Source organism: Grampus griseus (assembly GCF_964374135.1).
Source record: "Grampus griseus genome assembly, chromosome: 9".
Taxonomy (NCBI): Eukaryota; Metazoa; Chordata; class Mammalia; order Artiodactyla; family Delphinidae; genus Grampus; species Grampus griseus.
Genome location: NC_139003.1, coordinates 85,047,560 through 85,056,833, shown reverse-complemented (window position 1 = coordinate 85,056,833; position 9,274 = coordinate 85,047,560).

Below are 9,274 nucleotides of genomic sequence, written 5' to 3'. Positions count from 1 at the left end.
CAGAATTTTAAAAAACTTTGAGCCAACATTTAAGATTTGGGAGATGTCACAGAAAAACACAGATTTAGGCTTCTCTTTAAAAATCAGAAAATGGGGACTCCTCTGGTGGTCCAGTGGTAAAGAATCCACCTTCCAATGCAGGGGACACAAGTTCGATCCCTGGTTGGGGAACTAAGATCCCAAATGCCATGTGGCAATGAAGCCCACACGCCACAACTATTGAGCTCCTACACCTCAACAAGACAGGCTGTGTGCTGCAAACTACAGAGCCCACATGCTCTGGAGCCTGCACACCACAACTAGAGAAGAGAAAACCCGCACGCCACAACTAGAGAGAAAATGCACAACGTAAGGAAAGGTCCCATATGCCTCAACGAAGATCCCATGTGCCGCAACTAAGACCCAACGCAGCCAAAAAAATAAGGAAAAAAAATAATAAGACAAATAAAAACTTAAAAAAAAAATCAGAAAATGAAGCAACATCAGGCCCTACCTACACGGAACAATGGGCTAAAGCTGAGTAGCAGATGTCCCATTTACACTCAGGTAAGCTCTTGCTTCATGTAGTATTCATAATGGCCACAATGATTGCTAAGGCTTCTTTCATTCATTTTTGTCACTGTCTGGCTCTTGAGGCATCTGAGATTATGACTCTTATGCTAAATCCTTTCTCCCCCATATCTCCACCACAACCATCAGCAAGTCCTAGAGCCTCTAGCATTTCTCCAATCTGTCTCCCTCCTCTTCATCTCAATCGCTACATTCTTACTGTGGGATCTCAAGCAATGCTCATCTGGAGTACTGTAACAGTTGAAATACCTCTAGTTCCACCTGTCTAATGGATTATTGACATACCAGTGAAGTAAACTGATGTAATTATCCTTCCTGAAGGACTTCACTGGTTCTCCGTGGCCCACAGGTGAAAGTTCAAATTCCTTTAGTCCACGGTACCAGGCCATTCATTCCCTGACCTCCACCCACCACTCCAGCCTTAACTCATTTCACTCCCACAGCAGTCTACACTCCAACCCTTTCAAACAGTTCTGCTAACCAGGTGGGTTATTTCCATCCTCTGGATCATGCAGCTCTTTTTTTTTTGCAGTACGCGGTCCTCTCAGTGCTGTGGCCTCTCTCGTTGCGGAGCGCAGGCTCAGCGGCCATGGCTCACGGGCCCAGCCGCTCCGCGGCATGTGGGATCTTCCCGGATCGGGGCACGAACCCATGTGCCCTGCATCGGCAGGCGGACTCTCAACCACTGCGCCACCAGGGAAGCCCCATGCAGCTCTTTATGCCTAGAATATCTTCATCTCATCATTCAACCCACACAACAACATTCTTAACTCCAGAAATTTGGTTCAAGTGTTACCTTCTTTTTGAAGACTTTTCTGTCTCATTCCCAATTCTGTAGGTAGATATGACCATTGCAATCCCATGTCTATCCCTTTCTGTCCCCTGTAAGATTGCTATATTGGTGACCATGACATTTTATTGTACCTATTTGTTTACTTGCTTGTATTAGGCTGGGATTCTGCCTCATTTGCCCTTATATTTCCAGACACATGCTTGGTGAGTACAGGTGCTTAAAAAATATTGGCTTGGGGGCTTCCCTGGTGGCACAGTGGTTGAGAGTTCGCCTGCCGATGCAGGGGACACGGGTTCGTGCCCCGGTCCGGGAGGATCCCACATGCCGCGGAGTAGCTGGGCCCGTGAGCCATGACCACTGAGCCTGCGTGTCCGGAGCCTGTGCTCCGCAACGGGAGAGGCCACAACAGTGAGAGGCCTGCGTACCACACACACACACACACACACAAATATATATATATATTGGCTTGAATGAATAAATGAATGATTATGTCAAATGATTACTTATAGGTAGGTGTTCTCTTAAATAGGATGATCATCCTCCTGTAATCCTCTTTACACCACTGATTTGCTTCTATTTGGAGATTATTCAAGGGTTAAAATTTTTAGGTCAGTTCAAGAAAATTAATTTAATTTCTGAAATAGCAGGAGCTCAAATCAATAAAGTATATTTGTATTAACAATGTTTCCCCAGTTTTATTCTTAAAAAAGATACCATATATTGCCTCTAACACATGGAGGCAAATGACTGATAAGTAATTTATGATTCAGGTTAATTATACTATATGTAGGACACATATCAGTGTGCTTTATGGGTATAGCTTATAAATAACACTAGGTTATAGCTATCAATCTTCTTAATGAGGAAAAGAATACCATAGGACCTTTAGAGAACTAATTATGAATCAACCAACCTTTACAACATAAGAGAATGTAAATGGTACATCTCTAGGTAATATACTTTGTATTACTCTCTAGAAAGCCATGTTAATATAAAATTAAAAATATTTAAAGCTTCAAACTTTCAAATAAAATCAAACAAAAACACCCCTCTTGGCGTTCTAAAGACAGTCATTCATTCAATAAATATTTATTGAGTACCCACTGTGTGCTGGCCACTATTCTAAACTCTAGGGATGCTGCTGCCTTTATAAATACGACTAAGGGCTGGGGAAGCCAGTACAATATACGAGGCTGGAAGATAAGAAGGGAGCCCAGGGCTGACTATGTAGCATATCAAAACAAATGCCAGTTTGCTGGGGAACTGGATGACTTTCTTTTCACCAGCACCAACGCACATTTTGCACCTGTCCTCATGAAATTTAGATGTTAGTGTGGTGCGGGGGAGAGGGCATAGGGCAGGTCAAAAGATGACAAAAAAATAAATAAGTAAGCCTGTCAAGAGACTAATAAGTTCTGTAAGAGAAATAAAGCAGGGAAGAGACATGAGGAGTACTGAGGGGTAGAGATGCAATTTAAAACAGGGCGGCCAGGGAAAGCCTCACTGAGAAAGTGGCATTTAAGCAAAAAGCTGAAGAAAGCGAGGGAGTGGGCCATGTGGATATGTGGCAGAAGAGCATTCCAGCAGAGGAAACAAACAGCAAATGAGGACAGGGATCCAGAGGTGCCTGCAACTTTCATGGAACAGCAGGGAAGCCAGTGGCCTGTGTAGCTAGAGCAAGGGAGCATGGAGGAGAATAGTAAATAGTAGATTCAATCAGAGCGGCAATCCAGGGGAGGAAAGAGACAGGATTGGAATATATAGGACAGTTCTTCTCCAATCTGACAGGCCCAATGCTCTCTTTTATTTATTTATTTATTTATTTATTTATTTATTTTTATTTATGGCTGCATTGGGTCTTTGTTGCTTCCCACAGGCTTTCTCTAGTTGCGGCGAGCAGGGGCTACTCTTCGTTGCAGTGCGCGGGCTTCTCATTGCGGTGGCTTCTCTTGTTGCAGAGCACAGGTTCTAGGTGCAAAGGCTTCAGTAGTTGTGGCATGCAGGCTCAGTAGTTGGTGGCTTACGGGCTCTAGAGCGCAGGCTCAGTAGTTGTGGCACACGGGCTTAGTTGCTTCGCAGCACGTGGGATCTTCCTGGACCAGGGCTTGAACCCGTGTTCCCTGCACTGGCAGGCAGACTCCTAACGACTGCGCCACCAGGGAAGTCCCAACTCTCTTTTTATAACAAATATTTTATACTCCTCTCTTACTATCCTGAAATTAACCTCACAGATGATACAACTTATCTACACACCTAACTTCAAAAGAATCAATATAATACTGAACCTGTCATATAAATGAGAAATAAATGAAAGTAATCTATAACAAAATAAATCTATTTCAATATGTAAATGTTCAGACATGAACACTGTAAAAAACATAAAGAAAGATGTCACCTTTATAATCACCATAAATGCGGCAGCTACAAATGCAGAATAAAGGAGTGTTTCCTTGGAACCTCAAATGTCACAAATGGTGACGCTGATGTAATCTCTGACATGACTTTCTAAATGACAAACCTCTGGTAAAATTCTGAACACTCTAGAGTGTCATCTTCCCTCAACTTCTATGATAGTTGCATTTCTGGAAGATCAAGTGTACATTAAAATCACGCAAAAAATATTTTGTATTTATATATAAATGGAGTTAGGTTCTAGGCTCAAATCATCATAAACAGGTTTTTCACCTTCAAGAATGTCCAAAGGACATCCAAGAGTCATGTAGAAGACACACAAGGGGGCTTTTCCTGGTGATGGGAATGCTTTAATACTTTGATTTGTGGTGGTTCCACGGGTGTATACATTTGTCAAAACTGATCAAACTGCACACTTAAAATGGGCTATTTTATTTTATACAAATTATACCTCTAAAGTTGATTTTTAAACATCATACAGGGTGAGAGACGATTCTTTACGGTAAGGGAATCTGTAGGATGGACTAGCAGGCCCCAACATACAAAATGCCACTCAATCATGTTCATCCCAAAAGGCTTGCCTCAAATTTCCAAAACAGATCCTAGTAAGTAATACCACATCCACTAAGAATATGGCACGCTGTCTCTTAGTGGGACAGGAAGTCACTAGCGGGTTATGAGCTGAGGAGTGATGGGATCTGACATGTTTTAAAAAGGACTGTTCTCACCTTTGGAGCAGAGGCAGGCAAGGGCTGATGCAGAAAGACCAATTAGAAGACTATCATGAAAGGTAGACAAGAGATGATAGTAGCTTAGCAAAGTGGTAATCATAAGATGTATCAGAAAAGACCTTCACAAGTTTCCAACAGAGCCACCAAAGGTAATGTAGGAAATAGAAAGAACTCAAAAAATGTTTCTCAGATTAAAAGAAGAGTAGTAATTTTCAATATTCTTAACCATACTCCTATAGCACTCTGTACTTCATTATGCAATGCAATTAAAAAACACTTTGTGGTCCTAGCTGTGTCATTTTATATCTAAATATAATGAAACATTTTTCTGGTAAAATGAAATTTAACAAAAAAAAAATTTTTTTTTTAAAGTTTACCATAAAAAACTATATTTCTTGCCTAAGTGAAATACTTTACCTTGGCTGTTTCTGTGATAATTTAGATCTTGCAATACCTTTAAGCTCAGTGTAATGAACGTTAGCTTGTCATCTGAGAATTTTTCTAAGTGTAGAAATTCAGAAGATTATTCTGGATTTGCTGTAAGATTAGAACCTACTAAATCGAATTGTTTACGCTTTGAGATCACAGATAATTTCTTATGATTTGTCTTGTTCTCTTAAAATTGGGGGACAGTTAACAGAGAGTTCTAGTTAGTTGATTCCACGTACACTGAAGTTTTATATGTAATGTTCAAATCTTTCCTTTAAAAATATCAGAAAAGGGACTTCCCTGGTGACGCAGTGGTTAAGAATCTGCCTGCCAATGCAGAAGACACGTGTTCGAGCCCTGGTTCGGGAAGATCCCACATGCTGCGAAGCAACTAAGCCCCTGCGCCACAACTACCGAGCCTGCATTCTAGAGCCCACGAGCCACAACTACTGAGGCACCTGGGGCCCGTGCTCCACAACAAGAGAAGCCACTGCAATGAGAAGGCCATGTGCCGCGGGGAAGAATAGCCCCCACTCGCTGCAACTAGAGAAAGCCCGCACGTAGCAACGAAGACCCAACGCAGCCAAAAATAAATAAATAAGTACTTTATAACAACAACAAAAAAATCAGAAAAGCATTTTTGAATGAAATGATTTCTCAGGTTTGCTTCAAAATAATACAGTGGAGAGAGAGTGTGGAAGGGATTTAGATGAGACGACATTGGCCATATGATGATAATTGTCAAAGCTGACAGATGAGTAATGGTGATTCATTTCACTGTTCTCTTTATTTTTGTATAAATTTAGAAGTTTCCATAATGAAAAGTTAAAAAAAAAATCAGGGCCTGATAATTCATTCAATATTTGTTGAATAACTGCTATGTGCCCAACTTTACTGGGAGCTTGGGAGAGATTTATTAACTATGAGGATAAGATCCCTACATTAAAGAGCTCATATCCTAGCTCATATCACATAAACAATTATAAAGCAATGTAAGGACTATAATATTGTGTTAAATGTATAAAGTGCTACAGGAGCAAAGAAGGAGTAATCGATTCTTCCTGGTGAAATCACAGAATCTTCCCAGGGGACTGATGTTAAAATTGTGCCCTGAAGGTTAAATAGGCTTTCTCTGGGAAAATAGAAAGGGGCAAGAAGCCTCTGCAGAGAAGGCAACATAACTCCAGAAAATGCTCACACTAAGGCATTAAAAGAAATATAGAGGACAGTGAAAAAAATCAAAAGTTGTCAGAGAGTAAACAATATTTGTATATATATATATATTTTTTGCGGTACGTGGGCCTCTCACTGTTGTGGCCTCTCCCGTTGCGGAGCACAGGCTCGGGATGCGCAGGCTCAGCGGCCATGGCTCAGAGCCCAGCCGCTCCGCGGCATGTGGGATCTTCCCGGACCGGGGCACGAACCCATGTACCCTGCATCAGCAGGCGGACTCTCACCCACTGAACCACCAGGGAAGCCCCAATATTTGTATTTTTATTTCCACTACCTAAAACAGTGACTAACAATATACTGGGCGCTAAAAATTATCCTACTGAATAAATTTATTGCTTGAAAGAGAGCTAGGAGGAAAATAGCAGACAGCAGTGTTTTAAAACCAAAGGAAGAAGATAACCTACGGAATGGGAAAAAAACATCTGTAACTCATATATCTGACAGGGGTCTAGTAACTAGAAGATCTAAAGAACTCTTACAACTCAGCAACAAAAAGACAAAGACCCAACTAAAAAGTGGCCAAAAGACATGAATAGAAATTTTTCCAAAGAAGACATATAAATAGCCAATAAGTATAAGAAAAGATGCTCAACAACATTCATCTTCAGAAAATGCAAACTAAACCAACACAAGATACCACTTCACACCCACTATGATGGCTAAAAATTAGCAAAATAAATCTTTTAAAGGAAAATAACAAGTGTTGGCAAGGATATGGAGAAACTGGGACCCTTGTACATTGCTGGTGAGAATATAAAATGGTGCAATCACTGTAGAAAATACATTGGTGTTTCCTCGGAAAGTTTAACACAGAAGTACTATATGATCTAGCGATATTGCTCCACATACACGTAAACACATGTTCATAGCAGCACCGTTCACGACAGCCAAAATGTGGAAACAGCGCAATGTCCTTGGATGAATAAATTTAAAAAATGTGGTAGGTAAAAAAAAAAAAAAAAAAAAAAAAAATGTGGTAGGTAAATACAAAGGAATATTATTCAGCCTTAAAAAGGAAGGAAAATCCTGTCACATGCTACAACATGGATGAATATTAAGGATATTATGCTAAGAAGAATAAACCAGTCACAAAAAGACAAATACTGTATGAATTCACTTATATGAGGTATCCAACGTAATCAAAAGCATAGGAAAAAAAAAAGAAGCCAGATACAAGAGATCACATATTGTATGATTCCATTTATATAAAATATCCAGAATAGGTAAATCCAGAGACAGAACACAGATTCAGGGTTGCCAGGGGTTGAGAGGTTGGAGGAGTGGGCAGCAATTGCTTAACAGGTACAGGGTTTCATTTTGGGGTCATGAAAATGTTTTAGAACTAGACAGAGGTGGTGGTTGCACAGCACTGTGAATGTACTCAGTGCCACTGAATTGTTCATTTTAAAATGGTTAATTTTATGCTGTGTCAATTTCACCTCAACTTAAAAGCAAAACTAAGGAAGGCGAGGATTTCAGGAAGAAGGATATTTATTGAAAAGGGTCATAAGCCAAGGAAAGATTGAGCTGGATGTAAACTAAGAGGTCGTTGGTTTTAGCAACTAGGAGGTCCTTTTAGGAGAAATGTGCCAGTAGTCAGAGCGTTGTGGGTTGCAATAAATGGGCCTGTGCAGTAGCTTGTGGGAGTCCTGAGCATTTAGTAGGATAAGGGGAGTCAGTGGAGAGGGAAAGACTGAAGACAGATAACGGAGAGGAAATATTTGTACAGCAAGACTAGGAAGAGATAAAAGAATGGAGAGGATCACAGGGAGAGGATTTAGCTTTGGAGAGAATTAAGAAACCTAATATTGGAGAGAAACAAATGAGAATAGGATATTGTGATTTCCAAATTTCACTTGGAAAGGGGTAAGTTGAAACTAGGTAACTTCTATTTTCTCTAGGAATGAGGAAGTAGGGTGTAGGGCTTCAAGAGCTGTGGGAGTTGACTGAGAATGAATAAAAGGGCTGCCTGGGCAGCTCTGAGTGCTTTAGTGTAAATCACAAATATCTCCCCACACACATACAAATACACAATTTAAAAGTTTAGCTGTTAAAAGCATTGCATAATTAATATTATGCCTCACAAATTGCTCACCAGAAATAAAACCACTGCATAGTACAATTTATGTGACGTATGATACTGGATTTGTGACATATTATGAATATACTTAAAATAGTCTTTATGTAACATGCAACATAAAGATCAGTCAGGGAAAATTAGAGAAAGAGAGCAAAGTGGAATCTACTGAAGAAACATTAAATATCAAACATTCAACTAGGAAAAGGAAGTGAAAGATCTCTAGGAGACAACTTAGCATTTAAAGAAAGGTTTAAGCAAATATTTCACTTGAATTTTGAAATAATGGGACTACTTAAAAATGGATAAGGAGAGGGTAGATAATAATTGTTTTGATAAATTACATAGCTTATTTCTTTGAAAAAGAAAGAAATATGTACCACAAAGTTTAAAATAAATTATTTTGGGGACTTCCCCTGTGGCACAGTGGTTAAGCCTCCATGCTCCCAATGCAGGGGGCCTAGGTTCAATCCCTGCTCAGGGAACTAGATCCCACATGCATGCCACAACTAAGAGTTCACATGCCACAACTAAGGAGACTGCCTGCCGCAACTAAGACCCGGCACAACCAAATAAATAAATAAATATTTTTAAAAATAATAAAATAAATAATTTTTAAAGTTTACTTTTAAAAAGTAACTGTTAGAACATATTAAAAGGAAATTTTAAAATTATTTTAAAACCTGAATGTTTATTAGTTGAAAACAAAAAAAAATGAGTAACTACCTATTACAGTAAATGCCTTTAAACAAATTTTCAACTACTGAATGAATTTGAATATAACTACAAAATGGGTATCCTGAAATGAGATAGTCACTGATGAGGTAAGGTAATCATCTAGTGATTTCACTGAATGGAACATAATATGCATGTAAGGTGCCTTGTGGAATTCTGTGGGCACTGAAAGATTTTTTGCATAACGTTATGATGAGTCTTGGAAATGAAATTTGCCTCTACAGATTTTAGTTGAGATTTGAACAGCTCCCTAACAATACAACTTATTTATGTTTAACTATAGTTAAATAACTG